Below are 16,615 nucleotides of genomic sequence, written 5' to 3'. Positions count from 1 at the left end.
TTCTCTACCTAGGGAATGCCCTGTATGGTGAACCTCATCAGCTTGTACCGGTTCTCCAGAGGTGGAAAAAACACCAAGTTCCATTTTTCTACAGAGGCTGGGAAAGTTCATTCTGGTCACTCTTGCAGCCTTCAGGTCTTTAGGGTGGCTTCCAGGCACCAGGCCACTCTCCAGCCAGGTCTTCTGCAGCGTACAGTCCGCAGTGGTCAATTAGGCTTTGTAGGAGTCCGGAATACCTCTGCTTTTTGTGTTTCTGGAGGAGGCAAACAGGCGACCAACCACTTGGCCACTGGAGAGCAGTTTCAGTCCCTCAGTGTTCTAATCCCTTGGGTTCTGTTTTTTCCTAGTAGTGTGTTCTTTCTTGAGATATTGTCTTCCCAGCTCCAGGAGTGTTCCAATGAGGTGGTGGTTAGGTGCCAGTCTTATCCTAAGCACCAGCTAGTGACTGAAGAATTCCCGACCACCAACTATATTTTTTTCTCACCAATAGCCTACCCACTTTTACACCACTTTTTTCTGCTGTACTGCAACAACAACAAATATTCAGAGAAGCCCCAAATTCAAGATGGCTATCCACTTCTTCGGTCTGGACGGGCTCTGCTCTCTCTCTAGCTAGCTAGTCCCCTACTAAGATGAGGAACACTCTCCCCCGTCAGTTTACTTCCTGCTGGGGTTGGAGCCAGAAAGTCTAGGATGGCACTCTGAATGACTGGGAGCAGACCCTGCCAACCCCATGTGCTATTACCAAGTCTAAGGAAGACATGTGAATGCTGTTCTGCTAACTGTTCCTGTGCTCCTCCCAGATAATGAATCTCTGTGAAGTGGTCAATTGTGAAAAACCCTACTGCCGTCCTGGGCCCTTAGAATAAGCTATTGCACTCTTGCAGAAGTGTTAATAATTCTGTTATTAATTCTCGGACAGGACTGTGTATTGCGCCTCTAAAGTGGTGCTGAGTGACAAACTAGGTCTTAACCACTTGTGTTTTTTAAAAGTTATTTTTCGACTGGAGTTGTCAAAAATCAACTTTCACTCAATTAGATGTTTTATACTAAGAAGAAAACAGTTTCCTAGAATTTTCACAAGCAAAGATATATTATGAGGAATTCATTTACAACTGGACATGTTTATTGAAAATCTACTTAAGCAGTGAAAACAGATCCGGGCTATTTATTTGCAGAGAGGGCAGGGCTAGGTCCAGTATGTGGCATGGTGCTGCTTTGTATATTAAGCACAAAGCCTGCTCAGCTTACAATACATACAAATAGATTGTCCTATATAGCAAAAGCACTTTTCCTGCCAGGTATTGCTGTAGAGCTTTTAAACTGCAGCCATGTCAGAGCACAATGGGGTTCCTTGTGGGCATTTTTTTGGTCATATATGAAGGTGGTGTAAATTCACTACAAACCATGTATGGACTTTAACTTCAATGCAAGTAGTGAATTTTCTGGGTCTACCACGGCCTTACAGGAAAGTTAAATAAGACAACTGTGAAAAGCCAAATTGTAACAGTCCTATTTTACAGGCAGGCAGAGCACGTACTCTTTGGCATGGAACATTACTGTCGCATTGCATAAGGTTCTAGTACCAGTAAATATAGGGCCCAGAAAAAGGTGGGAAAAATTGAATTGGCCATGCAGAGAAGGCAGATTTCTAACAGTTTCAATCCATATTCATTTTTAAATTGGAATATTGAATGTTGTATCATTAGACGCAAGATCTGTTACATTCATGGTGAAAGCGTTACACAGGTTCCAAGCATATTATTCCCCCCTTTCTTGCTTACAAATGAATCTGAAGTGTGTTGGGAAATGAAAATGTGTACTGTAGGACATGCAATTCTGCCTGTGTGGGAAACTCAGAGAAGCTACACTGTTTAAAGTTGTAAGTGAAAATCAATTTCCAACATAGGAGCTTTGGCTACAGGGGTGGGCCCCAGTGAATTCTAAAAAATTCATGAACTCTTCAGGCATGCTTTCTAACTGAACTCCTCGCAGTCACGGGTAGAGATTAAGGAAACAAAATGAATACAAGATCTATCTTTCAGACTGGACTCACCTTCCCTTGTCTCATCAACAAATAGTTTATTGTCTACACTCTAAAGCGATCATAAGTTAACACGGTAGTCAGTGCCTTATAAATTTCCTAAATAAAGGAAGACAACAATTATTTTATTTCATTTTGTTTTCATACACACCTACAAGAAAAACTACAAAACCATGGTGGCCTAGACAAAGGAGGGTTTGGAAATGTGTTGTAACTTGACATGATGCAATGTATGCCGTAGCTGAAGTAAATACCTTAGAAAAGGCCTCAACTAACTACTTCTAAAACTTTTTTTAATGATAAAGTCGTAGTATTATAAACACAGAAGTTTTACAATCTTGTGGGCGACTGTCAGAGAAGAAAGCCGTTTGAAACTGAGAAGGAGACAAGACAGAAAGAGCCAGCAGCTGTGTTACTACAGCCCAAGGCTACATAGAATGGACCTTTACTGCATGCTGTCCGATTACCCGAAGAGAATTTGCAGCAGAACAAAGTTTTATCAATATACGGATATGTAAAAATCTTTTGTAAAAAGAGATAGTCCAATACATACACTAGTAAAATCTCTACCTTACATAAACATCCAAACACGATGACTGGGAACGAAAACCGAAATCCTGCACTTACCCAATATATGCAAGGATTGCAGCTAGAGTAGTAAATTATCTCAGCCCTAAAATATGTGGGAAGTGAGTTTGCTTGAAATTAGATACATAAATATTACCCAACAAATATTTTGTCCTATAAGGTCGTAATGTTATCAGTGTATAATTTGGTGTCTTTGTTTTTGCAAAAGATGATTTTGCAGTCTATGTTTTCTCATAGCACATTTGATCCTTCAAAATCAGACGCAGCCGGTGCAGGTGAGAGCGAAGGGGCGGTGTGGGGGTAAGTGGGGGGTACTTCAACAGACGCCGCCGAGGGAAAAATTAAATAAATAATTAATTTTCCCTCATCGTTGTCTATCAAATCCTCCACCCTACCCACTTAGCCACACCGCTCTCACCTGCATGGGCCACTCCTGTTCAAAATACTCCTTTCCAGACAGGGGCTGGTCAACAGAGTTCCGCTCATAGTGAGGCTGTCACTCTAACACAGGAGAGCCAAATTTACCCCAAGATCAAACACAGTGAAAGTTACTCACAGGCCAGATGTGACAGAGGTGACCTTTGTGTGGATCGATCATCGTATGGGGTTACTGGTTATCACCATTAACCATGCAGACGAATAGGGGGAGACTTCCTATCCACCACTTCTGCCATTCTGGCTATTACATCCCCAATGGTTTTTGGCATACTGCCCAGATCCAGGACACTAAACTGCTGTAAGTAAACAATCCATCTCGCAAAAGCGAATTGGATCAGTCTGTGGGTATGTGTCAATTACAGTGGTTACACTGCACCGGATAGTTACTAAGTTTGTTTCTCTTTACAGATACGCATTTTTGTTCTATGGCAAAGCTTTTCAATCTTAGGTATAGTTCATAAACATCTGCAGTCTCTCGATGTTGCACTCTACTTTTTGAGATGGAGGCTGCAGCTCACTCCCTTCACAGGCTCTAACTATGCACTGAGGCCATCATGTATGAGGCAAGGCAAGCAGGTTTCTTGTTCTGTGGGTGTTCCTGGGCGCCATCTTGGTTAGGTTGCATTAGCATTTGTTGCACATGCGATAACCACGGTTTTACCGACAGTGTCCTTTCCATTGGGAGAAAAAGCAACAATATCTAATAATAGTCAGAAAAGGTACTGCAGTGGGGACGCCTTGGCTACACTAGTCTGTAATAAGTGCAAAGAGATGCAGAGTGTTACAAAACGGTGGGACTACCCTGTGTCACCGACCCCACAGAGATGTTTACAAAGTGAAGTGCGTGGAGGCAGTGCGATATTTCATCAGCACTTCATTGAAGGTGCTTGTAAACAGTTACTGTGTGTGTCCAGGCTGTGTCACGATGCTGTAACAGTTACCACGTCCACGGGAGGCAACAATGACGCACCAAAAGCGGCAAATTTGTATATATTTTACATAAAAACTCCGACATTAAGCCAATGTCAAATAAAAAGCTGCAAAATGTGAAGCGAGAACAGGTGGACGGTACATGGCTGCAGGGATACTCTTAGTCATCACAAACAAGAGGCAGCACCGAGGATGGCACAGGAGCTGGCCTTTCTGGTCAGTTGTGAAGTTTCGAAGTACAGAATCCAGAAAGCTTCTTGTCTTTATATCGGTTTGCAAGCTTTATAGGAAGTTTAAATGTGAAAGGCAGAAATGCACTGGCTGCAAGTCCATGCACACCCACTTAATATCCTAGCTGTTGTACAAATATGTCCTTTGTTAATAATCTCGCTTATTCTGCATTGATACAGACAGGAGAAAGAAGCCGATGGCCCACTGTGCCCATCTACTCTGAGCCTACTCGGTCATGGTGGTTAGGCAGTTGGCGGATGCTAGGCGAGGGGGTGATGCTGAAAATACAGAGAGGACGTCAGGATGGCCTATTCTAATGTTAGTGCAATAAGGGTTACAGATCCGCTCCAGCACATTATTGGGGGAGAATATCACACTGCACCCGATTCAGGACACAGTTAGGGTTATTTATTAATTCTCCCCAACCATAGCCAAGGCGTAGCTGCCATCTTGAAATGGAGCACAGCAGATACCAAGTGTGTTTATTATAGGCAGCGCGGCTCTTGGTTTTTGCCACGGTCACTTATATTCTTAAGGCATCTGCTGTGCTTCTTGGAAACGTGGCCAGCCTCTCTTTTTCTTACTTTCTCATTTAATTTTTGATAACTAGCATTATCAGACGGTTTTGATACGTAGACAGCACTGTAACTATATTAATCTAAGCAGAAGAAAGTAGCGTGTAAATGTAGTTACTGAGAAAAGAAGGGATTTTAAAGGGTGTGAGTGGAAGACGCACAAGTTGTTATTTGCAGTCTGCATACCACACACTATTGCACTGCTGGGCTTTCACAGTCCATACATGACTATCAAATTGGACACAAGGGATAAGAAGTGTGGCATAGGCCAAATGCAAATAAGTAAAATGCCCCCCCCCCCCCCCCCCCCAATCACAAGGTTTGGAAGTAAAAATCACCTATAATTAGGGTGTGGGCGGTTCCCCCGTGGTCCCCAAGACCCTATGTCAATGTACCGGCTGCATTATTGAAAGCTTCGCTCCTTCTGGAGTTCGATATCTGGGATTACATCGCTTCAGCAATGGGCAAAAATTCTAAATGTGAAAGTAGTTGTCATGTGTTCTGCTGAATGATCACCATTCAGAGCTCAAAATGACCATTCTTCTAGGAGCGCAGGTGTTCTTGTGTAAAGGTCACTCCATGCTGTAACCCGGAAACCCTCTTTAATATCGCATCTGCAAGGGCAGGCTAGATTTAAAGGCAAGGGAGAGTTGGATATCGGTCTCAGCTTCTGGGGGTTGTAGGCTAATCCCTGCTGTGCTCCCACAAAAATGTATGGGTTCACTGGAAGATGCACTAACCTGGAACCACCAGCAGCTCACACTTACTGATAAAAAGCAACAAAGATAATGCGCAGTTTTGGATAACTGATCTCCTTACATAGCTCTCCCATGGTCACTGTTCATCCATCTTTTGGATCGTCCCTCAATGAACATGTAATGTTATGTTATCCTGTCTTATGTTATGTTAAATGACCTTTAGTAGAGCCAGCCAAGTCACTTCCCAAGGGGTTCTTCCGAGGAGGTGAGTCGAGCGATCTGATAGACTGTAAAAGTACCGCCAGCACATGTTTAATAGGACAAACACAGCCACGCATAGTGTTGCCCGAGTCTGGGCATCATCAATCTTTTCCTGTGTGATTTGTGCCCTGTATGGCTTTTTCTACCATCCTAATGGCAGTTCTCTCTTCCTATAACGCAGAGATGATCTCCTTCCTCTGACCCAAAACCAGAGATGAGTCCCTCAACAAATGCCTTCATACCTGGAGATGTCACACCGCCCTTCAGGGCCAGGGATATACTTAAAGGCTCAAAACTCTGAAAAGTTATAAGGAAAAAGGTCCAAAAAGCGTACAAAGCTACGACTGCCACAAAGATAGGTTTAAAAAATAAAAAATATGAGGCTGAAGTACTATGTGTAGCGAATGGCCGAGGTCATGCCTCGTGCAGCCAAGACTGCAAAGGGTTCAGTTATGGGAGTCCAGAGTTTGGCCAAATGGTGCAGAATGTCATTAGACGTATGCAGGACATGGCTAAGCGTGTGTAGAGTGGACAAGTGTGTCCCCTGTGCAGCCAAGTGGGTACCCAGTGCGGCCAAGTGGGTGCTCAGTGCGGCCAAGCGTGCACGCAGAGAGGACAAGTGTGCCCCCAGTGCGGCCAAGCGTGCCCTCAGTGCGGCCAAGCGTGCCCCCAGTGCAGCAAAGCGTGCCCCCAGTGCAGCAAAGTGTGCGCTCAGAAGAGGCGAAACTAGAGCAAATTTTCGGGGGTGGGGGAGCTAAGAAAAAATTTCGGGGGGGGGGGGGGGGCAAAATCTCTAAGCAATAGGCAGAGTGGAGCTGCAGGGGCTCTTAGAAGGGGTGAAACAGCAAGGCCTCATTAACATGCAAATGGTCTTTTAAAGATCTGTGAAGTGCTCGGGTGCGGCTGTGTGTGTGCCCGGGAAGCGGTCTCATCCCAGGCTGCCACACACGACGGGGGGCAGGCTGAAGCCCTTTGAGTCCAATGGGTGTTGCGCGCCTGGCGCCCAGTGCGGTCAAGTGGGTGCCCAGTGCATCCGAACATCTGCTCAGTACAGCTCCAGGAGGGCACCGTTTGAGGTGGAGTACAACATGGCTGAATATATCCAATCAATGTCTGGGGTGTGCAGAGTTAGTCTGTATTATTATTAGAGGCGCCTAATTACACAAGCACAATGAGCTATGTGCGTCACCTCCCATCTATTTTTCAGAGTTGTTCTCGTGGTGTGTGTGTGTACGTACACACACACACACACATACATACACGTAACAGATAGTAGAGTTGAAAACAGAGTCTACGGCCTCCACTATGGGCAAGAATGCCCACTGTGCATAGACAGACTATAAAGCCGTGTGGCACCTACACACATATACCTTTCCCTATATACCAAACTGGAAGCACAACCGAAGGCAATCCATTCCACACTGCGGTCCCACCTCGGCTAAGAAGCAGCTGCACTGCATGAATACAGCAACTTTGCATAATCAGACCAATTATCTTTTGGGAATTAAAGAGAATAACAGGAAACACAAGACAATTCCTACACCTTGTCCCCAAGGTTGTTTCAGTAGAAGTCTGGTGCTTAAATCCTTGGATTATAGCCAATTAATCCACACATCTGTACCAGGAAGGCTTCCAAAAGCAGAGCCCTGTTCCACAGGCACTGGTTTAAGGTCATTGTCAGAGGAGAACAAAACACCTGCCACCAAGCTGCCTCCTCATGGTGTCTTATTCTACAGTCAAACGTGATTTGTGCACACGCAATTCACCCTAGGCTGCAGGGCGAATTAATGCTACTTTCCTGGAAAAAGACTGCTTAGCACCGAAACAGAATCTTGCTGTTTGTCCCACACACACACAGACAACATGCCAGGCCACACAGATTCCTCTTATTCATGATGGGATCATTGCAAAGGTGTAAGACTGGGTGACTTGCGGTGCCCTCGTTAATACAACATAAAATACAAGTTCAAAGTGCAGCAACTCTTACTCAGTCTTTCACTCACGTGAAGTTGATGCAATGAGCACAAGCACTTTGAATTAAGAACTACAAAAAAAAACGTCAAGGACAATTCCTAAGCCGCTAAGATCATACAACGTGGTTTTCGCAAAAAGCCAAGATGGCGAACATCAAGTTGGTGAATCAGAAATGACAAACATCATCTCTGACAAAAAAAAGTTAATCTGAGAAAACCCAAATTAGAGAAGAAAATTCCCCACATAATCACAGATTGGGTAAGGCATTCCAGATAGAGTGATAAAACAGAAGTTGACAAAAACTTTACATAGTTGCTGAACAAAAATGAAAAGTGAAATTGTGTGAAATTAAAAAGTCAGGAAAGTGAATACAAAGTGGAACTTAGAGTTGCAAACGTCTGTTATATGTTACGACTGAGACTACTACCCAAAAGTATAACAGCCGAGGTGGGAGTCAAACAAACAAAGAAGAAAGAGCAGAAAAGGTAACGAGTGAGGGTGAAGAAGTGTTATTGGAGGATAAGGATACAGAGAAACAAGCACTTAAAACAATGTCCTTCCAGAAACAGGTGAAAGCAAAGGACCGAAGTATAAAGGCGCAAAAAGGGTCTTAGAGAAAAAGGGAGGGTGTTGCAGAAACCTAACGCCATAATTAACAAGGAGGAAACACAAGGACGACAAATAGGATGGAGAGAGGAAAAGCAGTGACAAAACAAGTTGGGGAAACTAACAGAGGAGGCCGAGAACTGAGAGGGTAGAAATGGGCAAAGATTAATAAAGTGAAGGGTTTGAGGTTGGCAAGAGACATTTCTATCAAGAATTTGACAAGTATCAGTACGCCTCTCGGTAAAAGATGCCTAATTAAAAAAAAAAAAAAAAAAAAAAGTAATACAAAAAATAAAAATTCATAATTACAATAACCAGTTGAATTAGTCAACCTACGTAAGGTCATTTATTTTGACAATTTTGTTGAAATAGGTTAGTCAAGAAGGTTTAATAATAACCACTTTAAGGTTTGTTTCACATAAAACTGTTAAAACAGCACAGATGTGTTGGCACCTGGCTACTGAGCTGAGCTGAAAGCTAGTGGTCCAAATCTTGTCAGGGGTGACCTTGCATTTCCTCATTTTGAAGTGCATATATTGACAGTCTTCTGTTGGGTAGAAGGTTTCATATAAAATACAAGTTATATTAGGTTGTAAGGTGGGCTTTATAAAAAAAAATAGTCATAATTAGACCTTTTTAATTTAGGAAGTATATATATATATATATATATATATATATATATATATATATATATATATAGGCGAATAGAGTTGGTACCAGGGCACAACTGAAGCTTGGCAGACAATACGGAAATAATAGCAGTAGCTGGTAGGGGCACTTAGCAACAGCTTCAGGTCATACGCAAATAACATTCAGTTCAACTGCATTCATCAGTTGTTTATCAATTGTCTTTTGTTGTGTTGGCATGCATTAGGGCAAGAAAACCAAAGCTACTGGCTTTGCCAATGCTCGTTTGCTTATACAAAGCTCTATATCGAAGGAGTGGACTGCTTGTGCTGCTAAGCATAAATTGCTACTCACTAGCTGGTACTAGGATAAGGCAAATACAGTACATGTACAATTCAAACTGCACCCCAGAAATCAATCAGAATACGATCACAGACGATTGATTTATTGTTTCGTACTGGTCAACTAATTGCTATGTGAGAACATGCAGTTTGAAGGTTTCTGAGGTCTATTCTGATAGGAGATTGTCAAGGAAAAAGGCACATGTTGAAAACAATAGTGTCAAACATAGGTAAAGGAAAACTGTACCTATAGCAGATGTATGCGATAAGGACTGGCTATGTAAATGACTTTTACATGTGCGGCATATACATTTATGTTACATGGATACCCTGAGAATTTGACATGGATCTGACCCCCACTGACCTGTGCTGTACAACCCGGAACGAGAACCTAATATACAGAAGCCACAGAAAAGTATTATTTCTAAGTTTAAAACTGGTTGGGTAATAGACGATATGGTCACCTTCCTTAGTTCCCTTGTGGCTTCGGCAATGATCACACAGAAAGAAAACAATGCAGTCCTTAAAAGAACCGGGGGAGGAAGGCGATCACGTATTGGACATTTACGACACAGTAGACCTATGACTAGTGCAGCGGATTTAAGCCATGTATGTTGATTCTTGGTATAATGGCACAAAACGATTCAGTATCCAACCCACTGGTCTCGTCTGATTAGATCAATTGAAATAGATTAACTGTGAATACTTTTATTACCTACTACAGCATCCACATGGAGACTAGCGCTATCGCCAGCATGATGTACCCATCTATACTAAACTGACCCAATGCGAATCTGATATTATTGATCAGCCTTGGAGAAGCTTCGTTCATCAGTGCCACAGGGCGAAACATGTCAGGTCACACGTCTAGAATCATACATCTCGTGAAAACATGGATGAGGAGTACGTAATCCTGCTAAATACAAAAATGAGCATTATACACCTCACACTGCTTGACAGAGGAAGCTGCCGGAGGATTTTGGATCCTTAAAAACTTTGCTGCAACTTGCCACCTATAACCATTTTACATGTTGCTAGGAGCAGGGTATTAGAGCCAATTACAAGGGTGGCATTTTACAGGCATCACCATATGTATTACTGTGCATCAAAATAGGCATTTTTTTTCCATTGAATGACCTTCCAAAATTTAATATGACGATTTTTTACTTCTGAATAAAAAAAAAACATTTTGAAAATCATATATTTTTAAATGAATACAATCTTCCAAATTTGTGAACGTGCCCTTCCATCTCCTCTTCCACACTACAATATTTCGTTGGGGGGGCGTGTCCACTCCCATCAGAATTTTCTTCCACCCCTGGGTTTTTTTCCGAGTAGTAGTCCCAAATTTATAACACTACTTTTAAATATTTTGTGATGTCCTGAAAATTATAAATGTGATGCAGGACACTACCCAGAGAATGTGCATGCCACCCTACTCTTCTCTCCAACGCAGAGCTTCAATCTATAACAGGAGAGCTCGGTGTGCAAGGGCCAGGTGCGTGTCAGATTGTAAGGATTAGCACCGACTCTGTGGAAATGGTCCATTTATAGTCACTGTTTGTAAAGTAAGGTTAAGTGGATATCCTGAGCATACAGGGTGGATCATGTCCAACTGGAACTACGTAACGTTTGAGGCCCCTGATGTAGCAGACAAGAGTTAATATGTGGCACTCTTGCACCAATGTATGAGTTCAGCGCTCCATTCTGAAGTATGTGAGCAGACTGCCAGTCACAGATTAGAATCGACGTCATCGTCTTTCACTCAGCGTTTTATCCATCCAAGTTCTAATCACTGGCAAATTATATTTGACTAATAATAACACCCGGCTAGGTATCAATCGGTCCAGGTCATGAATATGATTTTCACGCTGTCCGGGTTTTTCAAATCAACAGAACGGAGCATGCTGGGACATGTGGTTCCACGTTTCTCGATTATATAAATTGCAAATTGTAGTTTCCATGTTTGCCTTATAATAACTTAATTAGTCCCATATAATGGCTGAAAAAACACAGGGCTGAATGAACGTCACCTACGTGAAGCGTTGTTTCCAGTACCGCATTTCATGTAATATGAGAGCTGCAGAAACAAAAGATAGAACATCTAGTTTTTATGCACGTGTGAAATCTGAAGTACTATATACAGAACAGATGTTATTCCATCCAGCTCCGTAGTATTCCTGGTCTGCACAGTGTGTCGGAAACTGCACCTGTTTCTATTTGAACACGTGGCGTTTAACTGCAGCGGCTGTGCCAACTTGCACTTCCAAAACAATAAAGTACTCGTGTGTTGCATGAATCACAAGAAGCTGCGAAATGGGCTTGGCGCATCACATCTCCACTGGCACCGGCTCTGGATTGATACACCAGACGCCGAACCTCGTAAATTTCCGACGGCCCCTAGCTCGGCCTGCAGCTCCGCAGGCAGCACGTGGTGTCCACCCTCTCTCAGCATCATGGGCGGCTCTGACGTGGCAGGGACCGAGGGGCAATACCTCTTCCGTCGCATCAGAAATAGCGTCCTGCTGTCAGATTTAACAAAATTAAGGCTAAGTGAAGCCTCCACCTCAGACACGCTGTGATGAAAGTGTGCCGAGGGGAGAGTGTCAGTAGACGCCACGCCCATGTTTCCAGGCGTGAACCAGTTATTCCTGAGCAATGCAGGGTGGAGTCCGCGTGCTCACCGCTTTCCCACCGGGCCAGGAGGAACTACCCGCTTGTTCCATCCAAATGCAACATCTCCTACGTTTTTGGAACATTATTTTATGCTTCAACATATTATTGCTTTTATTAAAGAGGCATGCCCCCCCCCCACGCCCCCCCCCCCCCCATTACCCCCAATGCATGCTATTTAGGGCATGACAACATTCCGTAGCCTTTCTCTCCAATTCTCTGTGGCTGGCATTCACAAATGTAACACGTTCTGCTGTAGTTAACAGGCACGCATCTATATGTGCCAAATGTCACATTCCAAAGTTCGACAGCTACAGCTGGGCCTGTCGTTTAAGCTCCATACATTGAGTCTGGGACAGTAGCATTCCACATTATTGCTTTGACATTTTTTTGTATGTATCGCTTTATGCTAGAGATGTGCGAGTCAACACAAATAAACAGAGAGCCGAGCCAAGGGTCTGGCTTGGGTCTAAGAGCCCGTGAACCAGCGAGCAATGAAAACGTTTGCCATGTGCATCTTGCAACAGATCACGCACAACTACAATGGTCTCTTTAAAAATCCAAATACATGCGTCTTTAACAAAAGCAAACATTTCAACCTTAGAGCATCAGATTGTATCACTGCATGGGTCGGCTTTTATTAAAAGTAATTGTTTTGATAATACAGACTTATAAACATGCCTAACAGGGCTTAGAGTGGGCCGGGTTCTGACAGTGCTCAGCACCGGCAGTTCTAAAACGCAGGTGCTGAGACAGGTCCCTATAGGGCTCTACATTTTTGCCCTCACACTCAGGATGAAAACAATGATTCTTAATTCTGCAGCAGCGCCACTCTTCAGCTTCAAAAGAGTTCTTACACAGTCTAATCATTTCAGAACTGAAGCATTATCAATGTGCTGCCCAACGAGGCCATAGTCGTTGCTTATTAATCTTACACAGCAAACATCGACAAAGCCAATAGTCCCGACTTCTTGTAGGTGTAATGTTACTCGTTGTACGATATCTGGATGCAATAACAAACAGCAAAATACCAGTCGGGTGGCCCACTCTGCTAGGCACAGATTTCCAGTTTCAAGTGTTTCAGCCACACCCTTAATTCCATCAGCCACGCCCATTTGAGAGACCCCTCCCCCAAGTTCTCTCATCCCACTTAAAGCACTGAAGTTTAACCCCCGCCCTACAGAAAATGCCACCAGTGAGCAAATAGTAGTCAGTTCTCGTGCACCCAATATGTGGTCTAAGTTGGTGTTATACATGCAAAAGAATTATAGTCTATTAAATCAAACACATGGGGTTTACAGAGCACATATCCTGCACTCTGGTATTGATGATGCTCTCATAGGTGATAATGAAGAAAAAGAAGGCATAGTGAAATAAAATATGTATTTGCCTAGGATCACACAATTTAATAAAGGAGGGGCGCTGGGATGGATTCCAGGCTTCCTGGTTTCGCATGGTGGAATTCAGTTGCAAGTAGGGTATCTCCTTCTCTCGACCGTTTTACATCAAAAGGTCACTGCTTTATCTTTAATTCTTGATGGGGGAAGAGGACACTGTGGATGCCAGGGGGGAAGCCATACGATAGCGCAGATCGCTTGGGCTGGAGGGTCAAATACTAACTCGAGCTGGACCAGAGCCAGGTTGGTGGCTCGAGCAGTCTTCAACTTCATACCCTTGACAAGCACCACATCCTTTCAGTGGGCAGGCAGCACACTACTCCAAGCATTTTGGACCATGAGCGAGAGCTCAGTAAGATGTATCCAGACTTTGAGTCTCTGCTTCAGTCGGATAAACAAATGTAACTAGAGACACCACTTGATCAGTGTTGGGGTTAGCAGCACTGACCAATAAATGAAACTATGCAAAGTGTTTTTGGTTAAAAGGCGAGGACTAGTTAAAGGGTTATGCCATGTGTTACACGGGACAAATTCAAAGCTAACAGCCCAGCCTTGTAACTCCTAGTAACACTGAATTAAAGAGGCACGCTAATATAACGTGTATTTGCACACTTTCAACCAGAAGGGTATCTTGGCCATGAATAACAGATGTTTATTGGTACCCAACTCAATAGTACTCATCACATTCACCTCAGAATGATTAAAGGCTGAGTGGAAACCCTGGAATTTGAACCTGTGACCAGGTCAAACACAGGCCCCTACAGTGGACGCACCAGTCCACTAAATCACCAGACTTGGAACCAAAAATCAGGATTAGACGGAAATGCCTGTGCTCAAGACTTAGAAAAAATATGACAGAGCCTTTCAAAATCCCTATCTGAACTTCCCCCCACCCCCCTCTTATTTTCCATAAGTGGAGCCCACCCAGCTACAGAGTTTCCAGAGCTACCAAGTTGCCCCAAAGTTATGTGCAACACTTGATTAGTGCTAGCTTCTGAGACAATGCACGATGCTCCGAGTACACACTTGCAATGTTAAAAACCGAACTACAAGTCAAAGAATAAATCATGCTGTTCGCAAAAAAGACACAGGCTGCTTGAAGGTGCAACACGACAATAGCCAGCGTGGGAGCTTTACACATCCCATCAGTTGCTAGCCTGCACCTAAACGCTCCAATGCCCCAAATGCCACGTGCACTAGTTAAAGTTGAAAACTTTCAGCCAGTCTGGACTTTTTTGCAAACATCTTTGTGTGATGGCATTGTCAATCCCATGCTGAAAATGTTCAAAGTAGAACTGCAAGTCCCACAATCCAAGGTGCTGCTGGCCATGCAGTCAGGCTTGAGCAATAGCGTCACATGGCCTGGGACAACTTGGTACATGTTCACGTGACAGCGGAAACACCTGCGTGGAGAGCCCTAGTTTGCCAGAACTCATTGCCAAGGATATTCCTGGGCAATCAAATGGAACACTGGAGAAACCACATACGCACCCAATAGAAATCAACCGTAATCAGATCGAAGAAAAAAGGAACACGCAAAAGCTGGATTTGTGTCGCCCATACAATGCGCCATCAATCACAAACCACTGCTAGGCCTGACACATTTCTGGCAATAACAGTGCAGCCCAGAAAGACCAAACCAATGCACCAGGGGCCATTATTTGAAACGGGTCTGAAAACACAGACGCATAATTGGTCTTTTTAACCACACAGACTCCTTTAGCCCATAGGCAGCTGCACCTGTTCTAGTCCACTGCGAACACAAGTGGCATCTGTATTAAGAATGTGTCACAAAACAGGCGAGAGGCAATCAATCGAAAACGGGGAAGTGACAGACTATGCGACACACTATTTAAACAGCACACCTATAATAAATCTGTAGCCACGGCAAATCAGGTGGAGATGAAAATAACTACCTGCTAAAATGACACAGGATGCAGTAAAACTACCACGAGCCTCTGGTGATATAACACATTTTGTAGGTTAGTGTGCAGCGGGTTAACAGGGTCTGCAGTGGTCACACTGCCACGCGTAAACAGCTGTCACCTTTGCAATTGTCTGGCACAATTGCAAAAAATCCAGCCCAGCTAGCACTTTCAAAACAAAAGAAAAACCACTCATTTGCTGTGGTTGACCCCCACTTCCCCTCAAGAGAAAAATAACGCTGCCCTCGGTGCAGCCCTTAGCAGAAAGCCATCACCAAGACAGTAAATCCAGAATTACTCGCCTCTGATGCGGGTCCAGATTAGCAGCAGACCTGCGCCTTGCGCGTCCCCTGCGCTGGGCTGTAGTGCGAGGTACACCGCCTGCCTGGGGCTGCTGCATCCAGGTTTACAGCCACTGCTGATCCCCAGGACGAAACAAGGGAGCGTGGTGTCAGGTCCAACCGTGCGGGGCCGGGGCTGCTGCACCGCCGGTGCTCCAGGGGGCCTCCACGGCTCACAGTCCTGCCTTCCCTTCCATGAGCCCCGGCGGTGTGGGCAGCGCGGCTTGGCCAGGGGCAGAGGCAGGAAAGAGCCCGGCTCACACTGACACTGGAAGGCAGAATTGCAGGAATGTGACGTCCTGGCTCCGCCCCCAGGGCACGCGGGTACTTGGGAAGTGGAGTTCTTCTTGCCTGACAGGCACCGTCTTCTATCCTCGCGCTCACAGCTGACGGGTGCGCAATTTGTGTAAGTGGTTGCAGGTGGCTTGTTTTTCATCACGATGCTTTCAACTAGAGCAGAGGTCTTCAAACTTTTAGATGCCGAGACACCGCCATGTCAACATCTTTTTAGGCTTAAGGACTACCTCCTGACAAACATTTTTAGAACGCACTCATCATCGACAACCATAAACGCCCTTAATTCCCATGACAAATAATTTTTACGGTGGGGAAATAATATTAAACAGTGTGTTCTGAGAGTTTTTTCTTAGGTCTTTCACCCTCAGGAAGCTACATATAAAATAATGGTGAGCTTAGATGAGAAAGTAATAACAAAAAGTTGTCCATTATTAGACCTCTATTAGCTTATGCACTGCAAAGGTCTGGGTGCAACCAGAGGGTCACAGAAGCAAATCTTGGTTGGTGCAGTGGAGAATAGTGACTTGTATATTTTTAGGGCTATGGGGTCACAGCCTGAGAAAGAAAGTACTGTGAATATGAAAGGCATTATTTTATACTTGCATTACACACGCTGCTTGAAATGGAAACATAAAGGTGCAGGTACTCTGTATCAGAGTACCTGCTTCT

The 16,615-nt window shown here is 44.1% G+C and overlaps 1 protein-coding gene across 4 annotated transcripts in view; it reads right to left on the bottom strand.

Moving 5' to 3' along the window:
* Nucleotides 1-15,945, bottom strand: part of CTIF (cap binding complex dependent translation initiation factor) — a 1,024,851-nt gene extending 1,008,906 nt beyond the window's left edge. For all 4 annotated transcript variants that reach the window (XM_085629575.1, XM_085629546.1, XM_085629566.1 and 1 more), the window contains exon 1: nucleotides 15,611-15,945. The gene's annotated coding sequence lies outside the window, so the exon portion shown is untranslated. The remainder of the gene's footprint in view (nucleotides 1-15,610) is intronic.
* Between the last annotated feature and the right edge of the window lie 670 nt (nucleotides 15,946-16,615).

This window comes from Triturus cristatus, chromosome 2_1 (genome assembly GCF_964204655.1).
Source record: "Triturus cristatus chromosome 2_1, aTriCri1.1, whole genome shotgun sequence".
Classification (NCBI taxonomy): Eukaryota; Metazoa; Chordata; class Amphibia; order Caudata; family Salamandridae; genus Triturus; species Triturus cristatus.
Note: the sequence above shows the minus strand (reverse complement) of the source record. Positions and strands in the feature narration are given on the sequence as shown.